The sequence below is a fragment of the Silene latifolia genome, chromosome 9 (assembly GCF_048544455.1).
Source record: "Silene latifolia isolate original U9 population chromosome 9, ASM4854445v1, whole genome shotgun sequence".
Classification (NCBI taxonomy): Eukaryota; Viridiplantae; Streptophyta; class Magnoliopsida; order Caryophyllales; family Caryophyllaceae; genus Silene; species Silene latifolia.
In genome coordinates this window covers 59,763,642-59,789,587 of record NC_133534.1, presented here as the reverse complement: position 1 = coordinate 59,789,587, position 25,946 = coordinate 59,763,642, and the positions used below count along the sequence as shown (strand labels likewise).

General features: G+C 38.1%; 1 non-coding gene across 1 annotated transcript; it reads left to right on the top strand.

The window, feature by feature from the left end:
- The first annotated feature begins 12,688 nt into the window (after window positions 1–12,688).
- Window positions 12,689–12,795, top strand: LOC141604037 (small nucleolar RNA R71). Its single transcript, XR_012525863.1, has one exon. It is a non-coding gene; the product is annotated as a small nucleolar RNA R71 (small nucleolar RNA).
- The last annotated feature ends 13,151 nt before the right edge of the window (window positions 12,796–25,946 follow it).

Genomic DNA, 25,946 nt, shown 5'->3' with positions numbered 1-25,946 from the left:
GGCAGTGTGAAGCTTATGGGTAAAATGAGAAAAGGGGACCTCTTCCACATGTGTCAACTAACCACAGACCGAATGCACACATGTATTAAGCAGATTAAGTTCATATTTATGCAAATTAATGTAACATGTCTCATAAGGAGTACTACTCACAATCCTAAATAAACTGGTTATGAATGTCACCAGTTATAGGCTCTAAGCCTCAGAAAATGATGTAGTTTGCCAAAATTTTAAGTCAAGTCTCAAGTTCAGCAAGAAATTTAACGAAAACTCGTAGACTATGCATATATGATTCTACTAATAATATGTCAATTAGCAAGGCTTAGGCATAAATAGCTGCAAATGCAATGTGACACCCCTCGATAGGGCATCAAAAGAACTATTTATTTAAAGCGGAAAATGCGAGATTTTTAAAACCTTTAAAAGTTTAAAATGCGAAATCCACCATAAGTGATCAAACAAAATGAAAAGAAAGATAATTAAATTTTAGTATTAAAAACAAGTGCGTTGGGGAAAAGATATCCACGAATAAACACAAGTCTAACGATAGGTGAGTCTAAGCAGACTATAACTAGGGTCCAAGGGTCAACGTTCTCGCTAGCTCACACGTCTTCCCCATAATCTGCATCACAAACCTGTCATTCATGTAAACATGAACGCCACAGTCAGTGGGGAGTAACTCAGGGTTCTCCCAGCCACTATATGTCAAAATACACGTAAGCAAAAACTTATTTAAACATATAGATCATACATCATACTTGAATAATAATGAACAAAGGGATATAAACGATAATCATAATGAGATAGGCACATTGCATTCTTAATGAGATAGGCACATTGCATTCTTAATGAGATAGGCATGGTACATTATATTAAACATGCATTCAAGGTAACCAAAACATGGATATGAGATTAGGCATCGAATCATATGAAGAAGGTAAATAACGGGTCAATTAAATAGAAAATGTACGGATGGAAACCAATAGCCATTACTTTGAAAACCTCTTAACAACCATAGCACGGGACGTGGCTACTAATGTCACATTCATACTTATGGCTTGCATCTCACCATAAGAACGGATGGGAACATCAATCCCGGCGATCATATCGCAACTAGGGGCTTGCGTCTCACCACTAGTATCCGATAGGACCAAGACTCTCGCAAACAGTAGGAGACGTGAACTCTCGTATATAAGAACACGCCAATGACCATAATCAGCAAGACATTTACAAAGGCTTTGACTCAAACAAGACAGACCCCTAGACTCCAACCTCTTGGTAGGACGACGATCATAATACGGTCCTAGTCTAAACCTGGCCAGACTCTCGGGATGGACGACACCCGATTCGACAAACGATACCAAATCGTATCCAAGACTCGAAACATGGTACACCTAACCGTGCCCGAAAGTCGAGTAACCCCAAATCGGAACCTTGTCACCTAACCGTGACCCCCGGTCCGAAGAGGCGAAAGGAAAAATAGCCCAACTCGGAGACCATGGCACCTAACCGTGACCCAAGGTCTGAGGGCAAATAAATAAGGAATGTCGAGTAGTCTCACAATGTCAAACGTCACGCTCGGGTCACAAATACGAGCAACAATGATTGCCCAAACATAACGTAAACAATTCATGTGAAGCATGTATAAACATAAGAGTATAATGATTACCAGGTGCTCTCTGCCGGCGTGGGCACCGGCTGCCGGCCCACCGGCAGAGGATTCATGCTAAGGTGAAACAAGGCTAAAAAAATAGAAGCAGGTGTATTCTCTGCCGGTCCACCGGCTGCCGGCCCACCGGCAGGGAATACAAGCCAAGGTAAAACAAAGTCAAAATAGTTGGAAGTGTATTCTCTGCCGGTCCACCGGCTGCCGGCCCACCGGCAGGGAATACAGGTCAAGGTAAACAAGGTCAACAATGCTCAATGTGTATTCTCTGCCGGTCCACCGGCTGCCGGCCCACCGGCAGGGAGTACACCCTATAATAAAAGACATCAAACTCGCATATACTCGCTGCCGGTTGGGTAGGCCGGCTGCCGGCCCACCGGCAGGGGATCACTGTACACGCAAATTCCATTAAACAACATCCAAAGTCCTTCAAATTCAACTATCTTTCATTTAATCACTTCATACTCTTTCTAATATGATGAATACTCAGCAAATTTGGCATGTTAGGGTAATTTAAACATATGACATCAACCATGAACCTTAAAATAAGATAGCATTCCACTCAAACATATGAAGATCCTCATAAACTACTTCATTCAACACAACAATGGGATGAAACATGAAAGTTACCAACTTTAACATCTATATGCATCCAACCACACATAAAACACACAATTTTGACATGTAAGTCGAGTAACCCATCACCGTTACCTTTTTGCACTTAAATCCACAATAGACTCGTCTACCTTTCAAGAATCCACTTCCGGGTCAACTAAACTTTCTCCTAAACATAAGAAAACACAAAATAAGACTAAGAATCGAAATTAGAAAAAGGGTACCATGTATAAATGGCTCGACAGCCCTATATAAGGAGGAAAGTCGGTATCTTTCTTACCTAGAAAGATGGAGGGCGATGAGAGGAAGAGATAGACGCGAAAATCGTTGAAAACCGATGAGAAATGAAGGTTTTATGGCCAATTTAGTGAAGAAGGTGGAAGTTGTGTAACAATGGTGTTGTAGTTGTGTGTTTGTTGGGAAATTTCAGAATTTAGGAGTGAGGGAGATGGAGTTATGAGGGTTTAGTTGGGGGTTTTGTGAAGGGAAAAGAGAAGGAAAAAGCCCATGAGTTATATAAAGCCCAACAATTCAAATTGAGTCGGTTTCCACTAGAATTTTCGTCTCAAGCCTACCATAACTCAAGACGGAGATTATTATTATTATTATTATTATTATCCGACCAAAATATTTATTTTTGTATAAGATAAGCTTTAAAAATATAATATTTATAAAAATCATGTTTAATAATGAAATCAATTAAATTAATTAATTTAAAATATAAATAAGACAGTAGATGGTTAAATAAATTATAAATGTCAAAATGGAAAATTCGCGGGTGTTACAATCTCCCCATCTTTTAAAAAGTTTCGTCCTCGAAACTTGAAGGTAGAAAAGAAAGGTTATAAAAAGTAAAACTGAACTTTTAAAAATGGTAACCAAAACACTAAAAGGTTACTTATCGTAAGAATCAAAATCCTTTCGAAGTCTCAAATAAAATTTTCCGACAGACCAGTTCTCATCAAAGGAACGAAAATGCTCTCGTTGCGCATTCAAGAACATCACATTCCAAATCGAAGATATGGTCAAAAGCAAATCATTTGTATAAATCGAAAATCAAAATACTTTCAAAAACATTAATGAAGAGTTTTCAAAAGTATAAGCCTCATTCATGGAACGAAATTGCTCTTGTCGTGCACACAAGAACGCTAACTTTCCAAGTCAAAGACAAATCTAAGACAAAAGTCACTCGTCGACAAGCGTAGAACAAGTTATTAAACGTTTCAAATAACGAGTTCTAACATCCGATCAACGTCAAAATCAAAAGAAAAGGCAATTCATTCAAATTTTCTTTTGCAAAGGTCAAAATAGAAGTAGAGGCTTCATTTCTAAATTCAAAAGGAAGACAAATTCCTGAAAATATAATATTAAACTCTTGACAACGAAATCATAAGTAGATCAAAGCTAGTTAGAAATTGAGCAAAGTTAAAAGTAACTCGGGTTTAGCAATTAAAAATCCATAAAAAGAAGTTATACTCGTAAAACAAAAGGAGAACTAAATCGAATTCTCATTTTCAAACCTTTAAAATAGGTAGGGTTTTGTAAGAGTAACATAAACTTTTAACAATGGATCAAAAGTGGTAGCTTGAAATGTTTAGAAATAGTACGAAATGAAGAGAACTTAGATATCATGAAAACAAGGTACGCTAAGAGGGTTCAACTTAACCAACAAAAGAGCTATGATGAACTTCCTAGGAGAAGAGTTGAAATCGAATCTACAAGGATATCAAAGATTGAATTTCCTAGGTTAACATCAAATTTTAAAGGAGGAGCAAGCAGAGACGAGGAAGAGAGGTATGAACGGTAACACTTATGGTCAAAGAGGACGGGAAATTAGACAACAAGGAAACGCCAGATACTTAAATCTCGAACAACAAAGTCATCCTGCACGGTTCCGGAAACTTCCTAACCACGAAACTCATAACCACATAACTTCCAATAATCTCCTCAAAATACTCACACTTTACTCCTATGCTACTCCGTCGGTCAAGTCACTCCACCACAATCGTGATTCCATAACTCTCAAATATAAATCATCTATAAACGATTTCCACGAAAGGTCAAAACTACTAAAAGAATTACACACATAACCAACTATCGACTACTAGGAGTTCTCACTATGGTAAAATCCTAAATCAAAGGTCAAAATCTCAAGGTCTTTATACTTTCTAACACTCCGAACCAAAGTCTTATTCACACCCGAATTCACAAGCATAGATGATCACATTCCCCAAATCGTAAAGACCACCAACCAAAAGTAAATAGGTTGTCATACAATTTTTCCCACTCAACTTAACTCAAGTTCCACTAATCTAATTTCGACGAAATCAAGGTTCACAAAGAATCCTCAAAGAGAATCTCACTCACTCTACAACGTAGCCAACAATGCCATCACTCCACTAAAGAAACAAAGAGTATTAACTAGGTCAAGAAATGATAGGAAATTTCAAGGGGATACATGAACATGACGAGGTGTGAGATTAAAGGAGTCAATAGTAAAGGTAACTAGTGAACACCAGTAAGAGACATTAGAATTAGAGTGGTATTCAAGGCGAGGAAACGACAAGTAACTTTTATACTTAAGAAATAAATCTAATCGAGGTATGAACGAAGGGAAGGAAGATGATTAATGGTACGAAAGAGGATTTCAAGGCTTAACTCATACCCTTTCTAAGACTTAAGGTTCTCTCTAACAAGGTCACGCCTATTAGGATATCGTACCATCATAACAAAACGACCAAATTCCAAAACGAGGGTCAAGGCAATTCATCTCATTCCTTATATGCAAGTCTCTCTTAAAGGATTACACCTCTATGACTGATCAAGGTAAAAATAAACGCTCGCTTAAGGGTTGATAAATTGGTTAGATTCATTGTTCACCTATCCTATCACATATTAGGATTTCCCTAAAGTAAGTCTACCACTCAAGTATAACAACATCTCTCTATCTCAAGTTCTCGACACAACCTCGATGTTTTAAAAACCAAAGAATGAATTAACGAAGACTTCTCAACAAAATTCTTAAGGAACAACTAACATCAAATCACATCACCAATATATACGGGATCATTAACATCTAAAAATGGGTTTTCTTCCAAGCTCATATCATGAGCCTTACTCCACGATTACTCTTAAGATAACAACGCTCAACCTACTAAGCTTTCAAATTCCAAGCATAGACAACAAAGCCAAGTTCCATAGCCTAAGTAACATATACAACTCACACTTACACAAGGAATTCCACCAATCAAATATACTCACTTTGTCAAGGAACTAGGTATAAGAATCACTAAGCATGTCTCATCACACTACCTAAGCCTTTCTAACGTCACAACCTCTCAAAACTAGGGTCAAGGGTCAAACACAAACAAACTCCACAAAAGTTAAATTATTCGACCAAAGTTAACATTCCATAAGGCAAAGATGAAGGTGTACATGAGGGGCATTATAAGGAGAAAAGGTACAAAGACAACCCCCGAGATATGCGATAAAAGTTGTGAAAGGTATAGAAGTGCAAAGACAAGGGAATATGACAAAGCACTCAAATAGAGGAAGGTATCTTCAAGACGGTAAAGACACCCTTCAAGAGAAAGGGATCCACAAGCAATATGTTATGGAAGAAGAAAACAAAACGAAGGATAGGTCGGGTGGGTACGAAAATAGCTTCCAAGGTAAGGCAAAAGGGAGTTTAGAAAGGATGGATGAGCATCACGGGATAAAAGTAAGGGAAGGTGGATCAAGGATAGAAAACACACCCATAACGGTGTCGGGAGGAACGGCGGTTCCGACTTGATTCTCGTCAAGAATGACTCTTCTTGGCTCGGCTTCCGGAGCATGAGGGAGAGGAGGAGTAATCTTCTTCTCGGGGCAATCCTTCATGAGATGTACGGGCTCCTTTCAATGGTAACACTTCAAGGGCATATCATAGCATCCAATCCCGGGGTGATAAGCTTGCCCACACTTGAGGCACTTGTGGTTCTTCTTAAGCCTATTAGTAGATGTAGGGACTTGTCCTTTAGGCTCTTGCACTACTGGCTCTTGTCCTCCATGGTCTTGTACTCCTTGTCCTTGGACTCTCGACACTAACCTCTTCTTGCTAGAAGACGACGAGGATGGGGCACAGATGGCCTCTTGCCACGGCGGTTAGAGCGATGATTAACTTGAGCATTGGCATTTCGTTGATTCCGAAGAATTAGAGTAAGAGTTTCCATGATAGTATTTTCCACCTTGGTTGGTTGTACCATCTTCTCAAGACACCAAAAGAGTCAACCATGTTAGCACCTAACAAATAGCATGCACAAAGAGACTACCAACTTAGGTCCTTAGTTCTACCCATCTCTCATTCATTATTCAAGGTCAAGTTCAAGGTTAAATTCGGGGTACACGTGTGTGCGTCGGGAGCAACATATGCTCTGATACCAATTGTGACACCCCTCGATAGGGCATCAAAAGAACTATTTATTTAAAGCGGAAAATGCGAGATTTTTAAAACCTTTAAAAGTTTAAAATGCGAAATCCACCATAAGTGATCAAACAAAATGAAAAGAAAGATAATTAAATTTTAGTATTAAAAACAAGTGCGTTGGGGAAAAGATATCCCACGAATAAACACAAGTCTAACGATAGGTGAGTCTAAGCAGACTATAACTAGGGTCCAAGGGTCAACGTTCTCGCTAGCTCACACGTCTTCCCCATAATCTGCATCACAAACCTGTCATTCATGTAAACATGAACGCCACAGTCAGTGGGGAGTAACTCAGGGTTCTCCCAGCCACTATATGTCAAAATACACGTAAGCAAGAACTTATTTAAACATATAGATCATACATCATACTTGAATAATAATGAACAAGGGGATATAAACGATAATCATAATGAGATAGGCACATTGCATTCTTAATGAGATAGGCACATTGCATTCTTAATGAGATAGGCATGGTACATTATATTAAACATGCATTCAAGGTAACCAAAACATGGATATGAGATTAGTCATCGAATCATATGAAGAAGGTAAATAACGGGTCAATTAAATAGAAAATGTACGGATGGAAACCAATAGCCATTACTTTGAAAACCTCTTAACAACCATAGCACGGGACGTGGCTACTAATGTCACATTCATACTTATGGCTTGCATCTCACCATAAGAACGGTTGGGAACATCAATTCCGGCGATCATATCGCAACTAGGGGCTTGCGTCTCACCACTAGTATCCGATAGGACCAAGACTCTCGCAAAAAGTAGGAGACGTGAACTCTCGTATATAAGAACACGCCAATGACCATAATCAGCAAGACATTTACAAAGGCTTTGACTCAAACAAGACAGACCCCTAGACTCCAACCTCTTGGTAGGACGACGATCATAATACGGTCCTAGTCTAAACCTGGCCAGACTCTCGGGATGGACGACACCCGATTCGACAAACGATACCAAATCGTATCCAAGACTCGAAACATGGTACACCTAACCGTGCCCGAAAGTCGAGTAACCCCAAATCGGAACCTTGTCACCTAACCGTGACCCCCGGTCCGAAGAGGCGGAAGGAAAAATAGCCCAACTCGGAGACCATGGCACCTAACCGTGACCCAAGGTCCGAGGGCAAATAAATAAGGAATGTCGAGTAGTCTCACAATGTAAAACGTCACGCTCGGGTCACAAATACGAGCAACAATGATTGCCCAAACATAACGTAAACAATTCATGTGAAGCATGTATAAACATAAGAGTATAATGATTACCGTGCTCTCTGCTGTGCGTGGGCACTGCATTGCGCCCCCACCGGCAGAGGATTCATGCTAAGGTGAAACAAGGCTAAAAAAATAGAAGCAGGTGTATTCTCTGCCGGTCCACCGGCTGCCGGCCCACCGGCAGGGAATACAGGTCAAGGTAAACAAGGTCAACAATGCTCAATGTGTATTCTCTGCCGGTCCACCGCCGCCGCCCACCGGCGGGAATACACCCTATAGCCAAACAAGCTCAACTTTGCACATTATGTATTCTCTGCCGGTTGACCGGCGCCGCCCACCTACCAGGAGTACACCCTATAATAAAAGACATCAAACTCGCATATACTCGCTGCCGGTTGGGTAGGCCGGCTGCCGGCCCACCGGGGGATCACCGTACACGCAAATTCCATTAAACAACATCCAAAGTCCTTCAAATTCAACTATCTTTCATTTAATCACTTCATACTCTTTCTAATATGATGAATACTCAGCAAATTTGGCATGTTAGGGTAATTTAAACAGATGACATCAACCATGAACCTTAAAATAAGATAGCATTCCACTCAAACATATGAAGATCCTCATAAACTACTTCATTCAACACAACAATGGGATGAAACATGAAAGTTACCAACTTTAACATCTATATGCATCCAACCACACATAAAACACACAATTTTGACATGTAAGTCGAGTAACCCATCACCGTTACCTTTTTGCACTTAAATCCACAATAGACTCGTCTACCTTTCAAGAATCCACTTCCGGGTCAACTAAACTTTCTCCTAAACATAAGAAAACACAAAATAAGACTAAGAATCGAAATTAGAAAAAGGGTACCATGTATGAATGGCTCGACAGCCCTATATAAGGAGGAAAGTCGGTATCTTTCTTACCTAGAAAGATGGAGGGCGATGAGAGGAAGAGATAGACGCGAAAATCGTTGAAAACCGATGAGAAATGAAGGTTTTATGGCCAATTTAGTGAAGAAGGTGGAAGTTGTGTAACAATGGTGTTGTAGTTGTGTGTTTGTTGGGAAATTTCAGAATTTAGAAGTGAGGGAGATGGAGTTGTGAGGGTTTAGTTGGGGGTTTTGTGAAGGGAAAAGAGAAGGAAAAAGCCCATGAGTTATATAAAGCCCAACAATTCAAATTGAGTCGGTTTCCACTAGAATTTTCGTCTCAAGCCTACCATAACTCAAGACGGAGATTATTATTATTATTATTATTATTATTATTATCCGACCAAAATATTTATTTTTGTATAAGATAAGCTTTAAAAATATAATATTTATAAAAATCATGTTTAATAATGAAATCAATTAAATTAATTAATTTAAAATATAAATAAGACAGTAGATGGTTAAATAAATTATAAATGTCAAAATGGAAAATTCGCGGGTGTTACATGCAATGTCATCATTGAAATACTACCGTTCCGACATTTTTGAAATTTTCAATTTTTTTTTTTTGAATTTTCTATATATATATATAGGAAATGAAATAAACAATGCAAGACAAAAACTAATCGTGAATGCAAAACTGAATGAATGCAACGCAAAACCCTTCCTCAAACCAAATCACACAATGTCCCCATTGTGCAAAATCATGTAAAGAAATAAAAGGAAAACGGGAATTTGCGTGAAATTAACTACATAAGACATGAAGTAAGAACTCGGAATCTCACAAGACTTTAAGCGCAGCAAAAGGAAACCTCCCCAAACCAGCACGAGCTAGGAGGTTTCAGTAGCCAGCAGTGCTACCTATAAGTACCTGAAAAGGCAAATAATACCACGTGTAATTCCGAGAAAGCAATTTATGAAGCGCAAAATTATGTGTAAAATAAAGAAACGGAAGAAACCTGAAATGAGTCGGAGAATAAGGTGGAGAAAAGACTCCTTCAACTCCGCAAATCGATCAAACGCAGCAGGAGAATGATCGAAAACAGGTACAGCAGCGCAGGGTGGTCGATCGACCACATCACCCAGTCGATCGACCAAGGTGAACAGGAACAGAAGCTCCTGGAAATCGCAGCTCAATCGATCGACCACACAGGCCAGTCGATCGACTGAAAAACCTGCTGGAACTTTCTGATTTCCTTCAATTAGCTCAATAAATTGAGCTATCAAGGTCTATAAACCTGCAATTACACACAATAACGTGCCCAAAATTGCGCACAACCCAAAGCAATAGTCTAAAGTGTATAAAATCCTAAGCAAACTTATTAAAATGCGAAGTCTCGCGCACACAAAAGCAATAAAAAGAGTTTAACGAAAGCAATAAAATGTTTGTAAAGTATTTGATCAACTAATAGTTGATCAAGAACGGCCACGGAATGGCCCACTTGGTCGGCTTCTGGCTATAAGAGGTAGCCTCTACAGTGCTCATCTTCTCAGCTGCACTCTTCTTAGCTCCAACATCCGCAGAACTCAACGGATCAACATGTCGGACATCTTCCCACTCAATGACCTCCTCTAGCTCGTCAGAATCCAAATCGCACTCCGTCACTTTGACTGGCTCCTCATCAGTGCCATTGCTAAGGCATCCTAGACCACCTCTTTGAACTATTGGCTCCTTCACAGCTGGAGCAACATGTAGCTCTTCCTTCCCCAAACCAGCTCCTGCAATATCTAAAACGGAAGAATCTTCCTCCAATTTGCTCCCAATCTGGGGCGGAGGTGTCACGACAGGAATAGGAACAGAGATAGGCACATCAGGAAGTAAGAAATAAGATTTCTTTTCAGAAATCGTATTGCAAGTTACTGGCCACATGGGGTCTTTCTTCTTAGCTGTCTGGGCAAAGACAATGGAGTGTTTCCCTACTTTGAAGGTCAAAGTCCCGGAGCCAACATCTATCACTGCATTAGTAGTGTGCAAAAATGGTCTACCTAGTATGATAGGTATGTGGGCATCTTCGGGCATATCTAGTACAACGAAGTCAACAGGGAAAAAGAACTTTCCTATTTGCACGGGAATGTCCTCTAAGACTCCTATAGGCTGGACCGCAGATCGGCCAGCTATCTGTACTGTCATGTTGGTGACTGCAAACCTATTCAACTTCAGCTTCCTAGCAAGACTCAAAGGCATCACACTAATACTGGCTCCTAGGTCACACAAGGCTTTCTCAATAGGAAAGGTGCCAATATTACATGGGACTGAAAAACTATCTGGGTCTTCTAGCTTATGAGGTGCAGTATGGGTCAAATAAGAACATGACTCCTCAGTTAGTGTGACAGTATGCACAGTTTCAAGTGACTTCTTTTTAGATAAAAGTTGCTTCATAAATTTCATGTAAGCAGGCACTTGATTAACTAATTCAAGAAAAGGAACTTGTACGTTTAAGCTACGAACAACATTTTCAAATTTATTAAACGATACCTGTTCCTTCGTCGGCACCAATCTCTCCGGATAGGGGGCTGAAAGAAGCAACTTAGCCCTCTCCTCTAAATCTCTCATGCCGGCATCGGTGGATTTAGGCTGAAAATCCACTACCTTCTCCTTGTTGTAGCTTGACCCTTCTTCAGACCGTCTCAAAAATGAACCATTAATCGTCATCGAGTCATACTTTGGAACCGGAACTGACCCATCAGCATTCGGGTCTTGCCTCAATATTTTCGTAGTAGTCGTACCCCGAAACAAGTGGTCCCTCAAGTTGTTTGGCATTGAAGGACGAAAAGACTCACTTTCAGCAGCACTGCCAGTCGATCGACCGGGAATGTCAGTCGATCGACTGACTTCTACAGAACATGTCGTAACTTTTCATGGACTGGTCGATCGATCGGGTATGTCAGTCGATCGACTGACATACCTGCTGATCGTCTTTTTCTTGCTATTGTTCATCACTGCCTTTTTCTTACTTGGTTCCGCCTCATCTTTTCCAGTAGCTTCCTCGACCATAGCGGGGCCATCAAGGGTAGACTCACTCCTCAAAGTAATGGCATTAAGGGTCTCCTTTTGATCCGTTTGCGATGGTAAATGCCCCGGAGCTCGAGTTGAACTCTTGCTAGCCAATTGAGCAATTTGGCTCTCTAACATCTTCATCCCGGCCTCTCTAGCTTGAGACTCTTTCAGCAACAAATTTTTCAACTCATTGAAATCAGAACTTTGGGATTGCTGCTGCTGCTGAGGAACATACGGAGGCTTTTGGTACGGCTGTTGCTACTTGTGAGGGGGCACATAATTCTGCTGTTGCTGCTGCTGTGGAGGTTGAGTCGGATTCAAGACATTTTGGCTACTCCACCTCAAGTTCGGATGGACATTCGGCTCATAATAAGTGTTTGTCTGCCTATAATGTTGAAAGGCAGCACAAGACTCAAAGGGATTAGGACAATTGTCTGAAACATGTCCCTCAGCTCCACATCTTTTGCAGACGAAAGGACCGTCTGAAACAGCATTCACATGATAGATCCCTCCTTTTGAAGCTCCTCCCAACTCGTACTTATCAAACCTCGCCGTGAGAGCCTCTAGTGCAGCTACAGAGGGGGATTCAGCACTCCTCCTTTGATTTCCCTTGGAATTCCCATACTCAGCTTTATGGGTGGCCAATTCATCAATAATTTTCAACCCCTTAGTCTCTCCAACATTCTCCTGGAATCTGCCACTAGCTGCCGCATCCAGGATAGCCCTTTGATCGTCATAAAGCCCATTATAAAACTGATTGCATAGGCTCCATTTCTCAAACCCATGGTGCGGAATGGTTCGCACCAACTTCTTAAAACGGACCCACGCCTCATGAAAGTTCTCATCAGGACCCTGTTTAAAGCTCGTGATCTGAGCTCTAATGGCATTAGTCTTCGAGGCAGAGAAATACTTCTTGTAGAATGCTAGGGCCAAAGAATTCCAGTCAGTGATCCCATTAGCAGCTCGATCCAGGTCTCTGTACCACTCCCTTGCAGCATCACGAAGAGAGAATATAAACATAGTTTCCTTTACCTGGTCCTAGGTCACGCCGGTTGGTAGGGGTATGGAACACCAATAATCTATGAATGTCTCCATATGCTTGGCTGCATCTTCATTTGCAGCTCCCCCGAATTGGTTTCTCTCAACCAAGTTAATATAAGAAGGCTTCGGCTCGAATTTTCTGTCTTCCCCTGGTAATGCGAATCCTTTGTAAAGATTCGCAGCTGTCGGCTCAGAGTGACTGGCTATAGTCGCGTCTTCAGCCATGACTGGAAAATCTGGAGATGTGACGGTCTCAGCTGAAGAAGTGGAAACAGGAGATGAATGTGGATCCTCCTCAAATAGCTCGTTCTCGTAGTAACTAGACAGAGTACTCAGCTCTTCCTCTGTCGGCAATACTCTAGATGATCGTCTCAACTCACGCAAAGTCTTCTCAATCTCGGGATTGAACGATAGTAATTCACCACCCTGTGACCTACGCATAAGAAGAAACTACAAATAGAATATGAGAATAGTTTAAGGAACAGATGTCCCTTAAACTAAGAAAAAGACTAAAAATAGAACAGCTAAAAATTTTAAACAATTACCTCCCCGGCAACGGCGCCAAAATTTGATGCCCGTCTTTGTGTGCACCAAAGATAAAATTTATAATACCTATTAAAACTAACAGAAGCTAGTGGTAACAGGGTCGAACCACAGGGAGGCGATGCAATTATTAATTGTCTAATTTTAAGTCCAAGGTAACAAAAGTGGGGGTTTGATTTGATTTGTTCTATACTAATGGCAATAAAAGAATAGTAAACTAAGCTAATTGATGAAAACGGATATTAAAAAGGTGCTAAGACGGTCGGTTCACTGTAGTTTCGGCGGCAGTATACTAGGTAGGTCAAAAACAAACACGTGAGACGGGAAAATAAGAGGTCCTCTCGGTCCACTCTCACATATAGCATCTCTCGATCTCGCTACAGGTCCCTAATATCACTAATGCTAACTTTCGTCCTGAAAAGTGACTAAAAAGGCTAAATTAACTTATCTCTCGATCTCATTAATCTAGTCGTCTTAATTAGGTAGGCTATCTCCCTTCCCTATCTTTTGATCTTTATTGGGTCGGTCAAATACTAAACATTCAACTAGTCGCGTGCACTCGATTCGTCAAACATAGAAATTAAATTAATTAAAACGAAGCATATCTCACGTGGCCGGTCGATCGACCAGGAAGACCAGTCGATCGACCATGGCGCGCTCTAGGTCGTCCTATTCTAATGCCGCCTACGCTACAGATTCCCTACATCCTAGCACAGGGGATTTAGCTACTCATACTCATGATAAAAACAGCAATAAACTTAACAATTAAAACATTCGAAATCATGCTTAAATTATCTAAACAAGCGATTAACATAAAGCGATAAATTGGTTTCGGGAGATCTAACCTAGCAATTCTATACTACGAATGGAAGCAATAGAACTGAATAAGAACAGAAGAATACCGTGTAAAGGAATTGTAAAGGGAAGATCAGAACCGAATGCAAAACTGAAACTTTATTAAAGAACGAACTAAACTATGGATGTTGAATCGTATCTTCGAACTCAATGATAAAAACTTGATTATTGTCCTCAAAACCTAAGTTACGTTATATAGGAATATACGTAACTTTATTCCAAAACCTAAAACACAATGGGCTTCTAAATTCTCGATCTTCTTATTCACGTCAGAATTAGCGGCTTGGTCGATCGACCATGCAAGGCGATCGATCGATCTCTTCGCTGAACAAAGAGCTACGGAACTCGTGGGTTGGTCGATCGACTAAGGGCAGCGGTCGATCGACTGAAGTAGCTGATACTTGACTTCTAAATTCTCGTGGATTTGTCTTTCGGGCCTCGAAATGCGCACCAAGCTCGTTCCTTGAGTAAATACTTCACGTCAAATGCAATGCAAGATACTCGGGGACGGATTTAGCTCAATTTCTACTCATTTCCGCATAAATCTGCAATATTACATAAAAATACAAAAGTAGACGAAATGGGGTAAATAGTAGCATAAACTACACAAATGAGCTCTGAAATACGTGTAAAATGGGGTGTAAAACATCATATTTAGGACACATATCACTCCACATGGAGTGTTTGCATGGGTTTTTCATGAAGAAGTTGATGGACTAATGTATGCAATGCAATTGTTGTCAACAAACCAAAGTCAAGCCCAAACTCAAGTCCAAGTCAAGGTGGAAAATATAGGATTCCAAGCTACCTAGGATGCCAAGAATTAAGGTCTTAACCAGGTGATTAATCGCTCAATTAATCACCAACTTAGGATTCCCTAAGCAATTAAGAGGAGAGTTAAAGCAAACCGGCTATAATCACACGTCCCCGATCGGGGCCCCCAACCCCGATCGGTGTTGGCTGTTTGTTGATTGTTTACATTTCACTCCCCTCCCCTATATAAATGAGAGTCACTTCATAGTTTAGGCATCTCAATTTTACGTCTCATATACTTTACATAGCCTTAAGCATTATAATTCTCTCAATAGTTTTCTTATTAGATTTCAATATAGTTAAGCTTGTAGTTCTCAAACATTTGGTCCTTAATACATTTCAAGCATTTGGTTCTATTTGTTTCTTCTATACAAGTTCATTTCTATTAAGGTATTTCTATTTCTAGTTTACGATTTTACATTTCTATTTAGTTTACGCATAGTTTATTATTAGTACGTTATTTACATTACATTAGCTTTATTTCTTTTACATGTTATATCATTAGTTTATATAATTCATACAGTCATGTTTTGCATTTCTTACAATATAGTTTATAGTTTACACTTTAATATGAGTAGCTAAATTTCCTAGTCTAAGGGCTAGGGGAGCCATGCAAAAATCAAGTATATAACATGTTAAAATAGGTTGATAATAATATTGTTCAATTATTTCTATCACATGTTTGCACCATAATGTTTAATCTTTGTTTAAGGCCTTATCCATAGATTAAGTTTGTTCATTCATTCTAAAAGTCGAGAGGCAGGGAATCGAATTAGACAAACCATGTGTAGTAGGACGACCTAGTCATGGACGAGAGTTTCTCTAAGACCCGGTCTATGGTTGATACTAATGTCGTAAGGTGGGTGTCTCTAAGCCTAAGCAATTGACAATGTTTTTAATACCGAGTTTAACATAATCATATATTTACCTTTGCATGTGTGACCTGACCCCCTTAGACTCTCTTTTATTATATAATTTACATCATAGTTTTTGTTAAGTCATCAAACAAACAACCAAACCCAAAACGAAATCGATCTTGATAGAAATCTTCCCATAGCATTTCACAACGCAATTCCCGTCTCCTTGTGTTCGACCCCTATTATTACATTAATTTGTGTCTAGGGTAATTATCTTTGTATAGGTACACGACAAGCCTATCACAAGAAAATCGACAAAGAACTTAAGAGACGGAATTTGAGACAACCAAGATTTAGGATAATACCTTCCTCCATGAATTGAGTATGGCAAAACCCGAAAAACAAGAATACTTTCTTCTTTTGTCATTCGAACTCGGTTCAAACCAGCCTTTGTCGCGTTTTTCGAAGTTTCCCGAAACAGAGTTCACGAAATCCCCGTTCCTAACAATTATTTCGGGTTCTCTAGCCTCCTCAACTTCATCTATTGTCACCTTATTCTTACCCTTGATAAGCCGACGTCTTTTACCATCGGAAACCGCATTATCCCGACCACGGAACAGGGGAATTGATGATTGTGGGTTTGTTGAAGCAAAAGTGTAGGAATTAGGATGATGAGATGGTTGTTGTTGTGGTTGATTACATGGGTTTCGTTGGTGTTGGTTACGGGTTGAAGACCGTGTTTTTGCATGTGGAGGAGTCATGATGAAAGGTTGTAGATGGTTATGATGATGGTGATGGTTGAAGATTATGTAATATTTTGGTAAAGGAAAAAGTGAAGACAAGTGGAGGGTTTGGTCAAAAGAGCACGGCACATAGGGTAATTATAGGGTGGAGTCTGGTTTAGGTAAGTAGATATGTGATTAAATATGGTAAGTGAATAATATAAGATTTAGGATAAAAATTATTTTGACGAGATATGGTATAGAGATTATAGGAAAGATTTTGATAAAATTTGGAAAATAAAAGAAATATGGTGTATCTCAATTTCGGTAAAAGATAAAGTTTGTATGCCACACAAATTCTTAAATACAAATAGAATATATACGATAACCAAATTTCCATAACCGTAAAAATTCATGCAACGCGATATACGGACACAGTGATACAATCTTATCTTTACTAAACAATCATTGAGAGATTAAACTTATATAGAAGCTTAGGTACCACCGATTAAACCAATTTCCAACCGTAAAGTCTCAAATCATTCTCTAGCTAATGATTTTGTCAAAATGTCTGCCCATTGTTGTTCAGTACTACAAAATTCAAGTTTTATATTCCCTTTCTCAACATGGTCTCGTACAAAATGGTGTCTAATTTCAATGTGTTTGGTACGCGAGTGTTGTGCGGGGTTTTTGGAAATAATAATAGCACTCGTATTATCATAAAAAATAGGAATACAACCTACATCAACACCATAATCACATAACTGTTGTTTAAGCCATAATAATTGAGTACATACCAGACCTGCTGCGATATACTCAGCTTCAGCTGTTGAAAGGGCAACTGAATTCTGCTTCTTTGAACCCCATGTAATAATGCAATGTCCAACGAACGTGGCAACACCTGACGTACTTTTCCTGTCTAGAGAGCATCTTGCGTAATCGGCATCTGAATATCTGACCAAATCGAAATTGCACTCCATGGATACCATAAATATAGTTTGACCGTTCCAATAAGATATCGTAAAATCCGTTTTACGGCCGTCATATGAGATTTTTTGGGAGATGATTGATATATAGCACAAACGCATACGCTGAACATGATATCTGGTCTACTTGCAGTTAAGTATAGCAATGACCCAATCATTCCTCGGTAAGTAGTTTCATCAACAGACTTACCGTCTTCATCTAAGGTTAATTTCTTGTCTGCGACCATCAGAGTAGGCATAGCATAGGAATTTTCCATTCCGAACTTTCGAATTAATTCCTTAATATATTTCTATTGATGAATTTTGATGCCTTCCTCGGTTTGTTGAATTTGCAGACCTAAGAAGAATTTCAATTCTCCCATCATACTCATCTCGAATTCGGAAGACATCAACTCCGAAAAATACTTGCATAGACCGCGGTTGATTGATCCAAAAATAATATCGTCGCCGTAATTTGAACAACCAAGAGGTCAGTACCCTCGGATTTTAAGAATAGGGTTTTATCAACAGAACCTCTCTTAAATCAACTGTCAAGTAGAAATTTTGATAGTCTGTCATACCAAGCCCTTGGTGCTTGCTTCAATCCGCACAGGGCTTTGTCTAATTTAAAGACATGGTCTTCAAATTTGCTATCCTTAAATCCAGGGGGTTGTTCTACGAAGACTTCTTCCTGTAGGTACCCATTTAGAAACGCTGTCTTGACATCCATTTGAAAGAGTTTTATTCCCTTATGAGCTACGAATGCTATTAGAAGTCTACTAGCTTCGAGACGAGCAACAGGTGCAAAGGTCTCATCATAGTCTATTCCTTCTTGTTGATTATACCCTTGTACCACCAATCTTGCCTTATTTTGAAATATGACCCCGGGATCATCTAATTTATTTCTGAACACCCATCTGATTCCAATAACAGATCGATCCTTGGGTCTAGGAATTAAGTGCCAAACTTTGTTCCGTTCGAATTGTTGAAGCTCTTCTTGCATAGCTATTATCCAATCTGATTCAGCGAGAGCTTCTTTAATATTTGTTGGTTTGATCGTAGATAGGAATGAATAGAACGAACAGAAATTGTTCAAAGATCGTCTCGTTTGAACTCCCTTCTTAATATTGCCGAGAATATTGTCCATTGGATGTGAACTCTTGTATTTCCACTTTGTTGAGATACTTGGTTCATCATTATTTGAACTTGATCCAACTTCATTTAGCTCAGAATTTAAGGAAGTTCCCCCTGAATCCAATCCCGATGTTGTGGTAGAGTCGGTTATAACTTCAGACTTTTTATCTTGAATTGGATTCAATGTTATAGTAACATCACCTATAACGTTAGACTGGGAATTCTTATCTTGAGACAATGTTATAGTATCATCAACTATAACTTTGGTTTTCTCCTTTTTATCTTTAGAAGAATGATCAAGCTCATCATTTATCCCTTCAATCTCATTATCCTCCGATTCTAATTCTGGGGGATCATCTCTAGAAAGACGAAAGTCAGGTTCGTCCAAGCTAAGTCTTCTTCCTCATCTTGTAAGGGCTTATCAAACACATTATCTTCATCAAAAATAACGTGAATACTTTCTTCAATACAAAGTGTTCTTTTATTGAAGACTTTGTAAGCCTTACTATGATCCGAATATCCTATAAAAATCGCCTCATGACTCCTAGGGTCGAATTTATTTAACCTATTTTTACCATTATTATGAACAAAAAACTTACTCCCAAAACAACAAAGATGGGAGATATTAGGTTTGCAACCTCTTAGAAGTTCATAAGAGGTTTTCTTAAGGATAGGTCTTATCATAGCACGATTATGGATATAACATGAAGTACTAATAGTTTCAGCCCAAAAGTTACGAGGTAAACCACTACATAAGAGCATTGTACGAGCCATATCTTCTAGTGTTTTATTCATACGTTCAACGACACCGTTTTGTTGAGGAGTTCTTGGTGCAGAAAAGTTATGTCCTACACTATTAACTCTACAATATTCTATAAAGACTTGATTATCAAATTCAGTGCCATGATTCGTACGAATAGACACAAGATTAGTCTTATATTTATTTTGAAAAAGTTTCATAAGACAATCAAATTCATCAAAAGTCTCATCTTTTGAATGAAGGAAGATAGGCCATACATACCTTGAGTAGTCATCTACGAGGACAAAGACATACCTGGATCCTCCTCTACTTCTTACCTTCATAGGACCACATAAATCCATATGTACCAGTTCCAAGGCTTGATTTGTGCTTACCACTCTTTTAGGTTTGAATGATGATCTCACTTGTTTGCACCTAGCACACGTGTCACACATTTTTTTTCTTGGTCGAACTTGATCTTAGGTAATCCTTCAACCAAGTCCCATTTCTTGAGTTTGTTCAAGGTTAGTGAGCTAATGTGACCAAAGTATTTGTGCCACAAACAGGGATCATCAAGTGTAACTTTCATGCATGTAAAAGAGTTAGTAGGCACAGCATTTAAATCTACCATATACATGTTCCTTTTCCTATGTCCTTCATGAATAACATTGTTTGTACCTTCAATTATAATGCGGCAACCATCAGTATGAAAAACAACCTTGTTACCTTTGCCGCATAGTTGAGATAAGCTAAGCAGATTATGCTTGAGACCATCCACTAGATAGACATCACTGATTGCGTGTGATTTATAAGTTCCAACTTTGCCCACACCAATCACTTTACCCTTCTTGTTATCTCCAAACGTCACCTTTTCTCCGTTGAAAGGCTTAAGTGAAAGAAACAAATTCTTATCTTCGGTCATGTGTCTTGAGCATCCACTATCAAGATACCATTGATTATTTTCTTTCACCATTACCTCTTCATCGTCATCTTCATTTGATTCTCCCAGAAAGCAATAATTTGAGTGAGAACTTGTGTTATCATCGTCGCTGTCGAAGATTAGATCAAGACTGACGCTGCTGAGACAAAGGTTGGCAACTTCGTCATCTTCGGATCCTTCATCATCTTCTGAGTCAAGATCTCCCCAGCACGAAGCTATCATTACTTGTTTAAATCCTTCTTTGTCTTCTCGCGTTTTGTCTTGTCTTTAATTTTCTCCCATGTTGGACAATGCTTGATCATGTGATCAGATTCTCCACACTTGAAGCAACCTCTATTAGCAAATGATGATTTAGATTATGTTGCTTTCTTGTTAAAAGACTTGTTGTTGTTATAAGAAGGTTTTGCTTGCTTGTTTCGAAAGATTCTGTTTTTAAAACAACGTGCAAACAAAACAATCTCGTCTTCTATATCGGAGCCAATATCTTCGCTTTTCAAGGCCATATTTTTTCTACTCGGTTCTGCTTCATCAGCATTTAGAGTAATTTCATGGGCCATGAGAGCACCAATGAGTTCTTGGTAGGATAGATTCTCAAGATCTTGCGATTCCTCCATTGTTGTGACCTTAGCACGCCACTTTTTAGTTAGGCTCCTAAGAACCTTCCTTGCAATGTCCTCGGTATTGAACTTTCTTCCTAGGTTTTTCAATTCGTTTATGATGCTTGAAAAACGTGCGGACATACTATCCAAGGACTCATTAGGCTCCATACTGAATAGCTCATATTTCTGCATTAGCAGATCTATGCGGTGCTTTCTAACAATGGAAGTACCCTCATAAGCTAGTTCCAGGCCGTCCCATATCTCCTTGGCAGTGGAGCACGAAGAGAACCGATCGAATTCAGTAGTGGTCATGCCATTCTGCAATACACTTATGTCTTTAGAATTCTTTTCAGCCTTCTTGTTGTCGGCCTCGATATAATCCTCTTCTTTCTTCTCATAAGTAGCGCCTTCAACGGATGCAACTAGGATTTTGTGCCGTCTGTTTTGGATAATCCTCCAGCACTCTCAATCATGACCTTTCACATAGTGAGTCATCATGTTTTTCCATAACCCATAATTCTTCCCATCAAAGACGGGACACTTGAGGTATTTGGAATCCATTTATCACGTGATAGGCAGCGGAATATAAAATGATAAGATAGATAAAGATAGACAGATCAACCTCTTTGCGGTTAGGCAATCAAGAGCACGAGGCTCTGATACCAATTGAAGAGTCTATCGATCCGAAATACTCAAGAGGGGGGGTGAATTGAGGATTAAAAATGTTTAGCTACTTTTTCGTTTGTATATGTATAACTAATTATTTAAAGTTTATTGATTAAACTTTAACTAATTAACTACCTAACAAACAAGAACGAAATAAATAAACGAACGAAAGAGAGAGACGCACGGTTTTTGAAGTGGTTCGGTATCACAAATCGAAACCTAGGTCCATTATTCTCGATTAATAAATTTAATACCTTTCTACGGATTACAAATTTACTAACCCAACTCGTACAACTAACCCTAGTTGTAACTCAAGTTGAGTACCGTTAAATACTCGAGTGACTAACTTACGCTAATAAGAAAGCATTTAATGATTCTATAAAAGTTCACGTTAATGAACGAGTAAGAAATCGATAGAGCACTATTATCTTATAACGATAACGAATGAATGAATGCACGAGTTTATAAACACACGACCTTTTGGAAAATTTGCAAAACGGTTTTCTTGTTTTGAAACACACGGTTTTTTGCTCTTGAAAATAAAATCAATTTATGCTTAAAGGTCTTACCTTTAAAAGTTGCAAAGGCAAAGTATTTATAAAGAAGGAAGGAGCATGGCACACGGTTTCACAAGAAACCTAATGCCGAAATATAAGATATGCAAACAATCATATCTTTGTTATTTCTTTCCTTAAAACCCTAAGAGATAATAGAGAATATTCCAAACGATAATTTATAAGATATTCTCCTATTATTCTTTCCTTAAATCTTGAGATATGATAATATTTTCCATATCAAGAATATCTTTATCATAAATAAAGATATCAAGCTAAATATAAAAGATATGTTAAGATAATTCTAGAGAATAAAATCTTAACAATAATAATCTTTTATCCATTAGGTTTACACGAAATAACCACGGCCCATATACCTTGTTTTTCGTGAAAACCCCTAGCTTGAAGTTCGGTTAGATTTTAGGGTTTAAGAGTATGCCTTGAAACCCTAATTAGTAATATGGCTCAACTCATAAGTTGATCCAACATAATTACTAATTATAAGTTTAAAGCAAAACCACACTCTAATGAATTATGAGCTTCCTTATTAAATTAATACTTTTGCTAGAACATTTAAAAGAAACAAAAACATTTTTCAAAACAATTTGAAAACTTCTCGAGTCGTGTGTAATATAAACTCAACATCTCAATGTTATAGTAGAAGAGCTATAACATTAAGCTCTTATATAAGTAATGTTATAGCTGTCAAGCTATAACTTTACCAATATAAGAAATCCACTCATATGTTACCATTACGAGATAATCACCTACACTATTCTAATCTTCTTAGGAGATCTTCGAGTGTAGGCTACTTCATCATTCAAGCTTGATTAAATTTTAGACGAGCTTCGTCTTCTCACGATGCTTGAATAATTCTTCCACAATCTTGCAAAATCTTGATCCGTAATCGAGGGCTTGATCATAGTAATAGTCTTGTATACTTTCATCACAATTCTTTAAGCTTGGCAAATAGTAAGTCTAATCTGAAGGGACTTAAACAAACAAGCGCAACGAGTATATAAACAGTAAAGCACTCTTGACATCATCAAAATATAAACATATATTCTATATGGTTTAACAAAGCCACGCCCCCGATCAGGGTTGGCGCCCCCGATCAGGGTTACCTTGCTTTATGCGCATACGTTTCAAGTCCTACTTGCCTATAAATAGAGAGCTAGGTCCGACCTAATTAGCATCCAATTTTCATCATACATTATCATTTCCTTGTATTCTTAAGCACACAAAAATTCTCTCATAGTTTTCATTTTAGTTTTAATATTGTTAACCATTTGGTTATTGTTAAACATTTGGTTATTATATATTCAAGCTTTTGGTTCTCATTTGTTCTTCATTGCAAGTTCCTAGTTCAAGTTCTAATTCCTTATTTCGGTAATTCTAATTCTAGTTTATTTAGTTTACATTTCTATTTTAGTTATCACCTAGTTTTATCATTAATATTTCAATTATATCACATAGTTTATTATTACATTTCATGATTCATCATTTAGTTTACATCATTTCGATAATCATGTTTAGCATTTCATACATAATAGTTTGTAGTTTAAATTTCAATATGAGTAGCTAAATTTCCTTAGTCTAGGGATTAGGGAAGTTATGTAATAACTAATATATGTAAAATGTTAAAATAGGTTGATATAATATTGTCTAATTGTTTCTATCACATGTTTGTATCGTCACGATTAATCTTTGTTTAGTGGCCATATTCATCGATTAAGTTTGTTAAATTCGTTCTATAAGTCGAGAGGCACGGAATCGGATTAGACTAAGCATGTATAGTAGGACGACCTAGTCATGACGGGAGTTCTCTAGGACCCGGTCTATGGTTGACACTAATATCGTAAGGTGGGTGTCTTTAAGCTTAAACAATTGACAATGTTATTTATTTCCGAGTTTAACATGAATATATATTTACAATTGCATGTGCGACCCGACTCCCTTAGACTCCTTTAATCATATATTTTTATATCATTTTATTTGCTAATCATCAAACCAAACAAACCAAACCAATCGTTAACGATCTTGATAGAAGTCTACTCATAGCACTTCATAGCGCAATTCCCGTCTCATTGTGTTCAACCTCTCGTACTACATTTATTTGTGTCTAGGGAAATTATATTTTATTAGGTGTGCGGCATAGCCTATCACTTTTCAATTAATTTTGTTTCCCTAAAAGCAAGGAGCCTGATAAGTGCATTTTCTATACATTTTAACTCCTTTTATTAGCTTTATTTCACATGTCATTTAGCACTTATCTTAGTGTTTTATAAGCTAATATGTGTATTCTAGTATCTTTGCTTGTCTTGTCATATTTTGTAGGTACTTCAGCTTTTTGGAGCTAAAATATTACAAATAAGCTACTAGAAGAAATAAGCTAAGTAAGAGCACAAGTTTGGGCTAAGTGTTGGAAGTGCATGGATTTTGCATGAAGAAAGTGTTGGATCAAAATGAAAATACAAGCAAAGTCATTGTGCAAAGTCAAGCCCAAATTCAAAGTTCAAATTATGGTGGAAACTATTGGATGCTAAGAAGAGCTTAGGATGCTAATATCACATTTAACCAAGTGAATTATGATGGAATTAGTGGCTCACTTAGGATTCCTTTGGTAATTAATCAAGCAATTAAGAGAAAATATTTGGGGTTGACTCCTTGTATTTACTCTATGTTTCACTCCTTATTTCTTATATAAAGGGTGTAACTTCAACACACCACACACCATTCACATTCATACACAATTTCTCATAATTCTCTCTAAATTTAGTAATTAGTTTAGATTAGCTCTTAGTTTAGTTTAGTTTAGTTTAGTTTAGATTTTATCTATGTTATTTACATTTCAAGTTATAAAACAATTCATATTTACAAGTTATTTATATTACAATTATTGTTCTTCCATATCCATTTCCATTTCCAATTGCAAGGTAATTTCTTATTCATATTTTCATTATGTTTGCCATTTCATTTATCATTAGTTTAATTTACATTTCCACCATGTTAGAGTAGTTGCATTTGTCTAGGGAATAAATAAAGCCATGCATGATTAAGTAATATGTAAATGTCAAAATAAGGATAAGTTAATATTGTATAATTGTTTCTATCACATGTTTGCACCATAATGTTTAATCTATGTTTAAAGGTCTTATTCATCGATTAAGTTTGTTCATTCGTTCTAAAGTCGAGAGGCACGGAATTGAATTAGACTAAGCATGTGTAGTAGGACGACCTAGTCATGGACGAGAGTTTCTCTAGGACCCGGTCTATGGTTGACACTAATGCCGTAAGGTGGGTGTCTTTAAGCCTAAACATTTATAGTAAAATCAACTTCCTAACTTGACATGAGCATTTACATAATTAGCATGTGTGACCCGACCTCCCTAGACATTTTCTTTATTATTGTTTTATCATCACATCAAACCAAACCAATCAATCAACCATTAACCTACCGAGATAAAAGTTCAATCCATATCAACTAATTAACAACTCCCGTCTCTCTGTGGTTCGACCCCTACGTACTACATTCATTTGTTTTGTTAGGGTATAAATATTATCTTTGTATAGGTGTGCGATAGCCTATCAGAGCCAATGAGAAGACT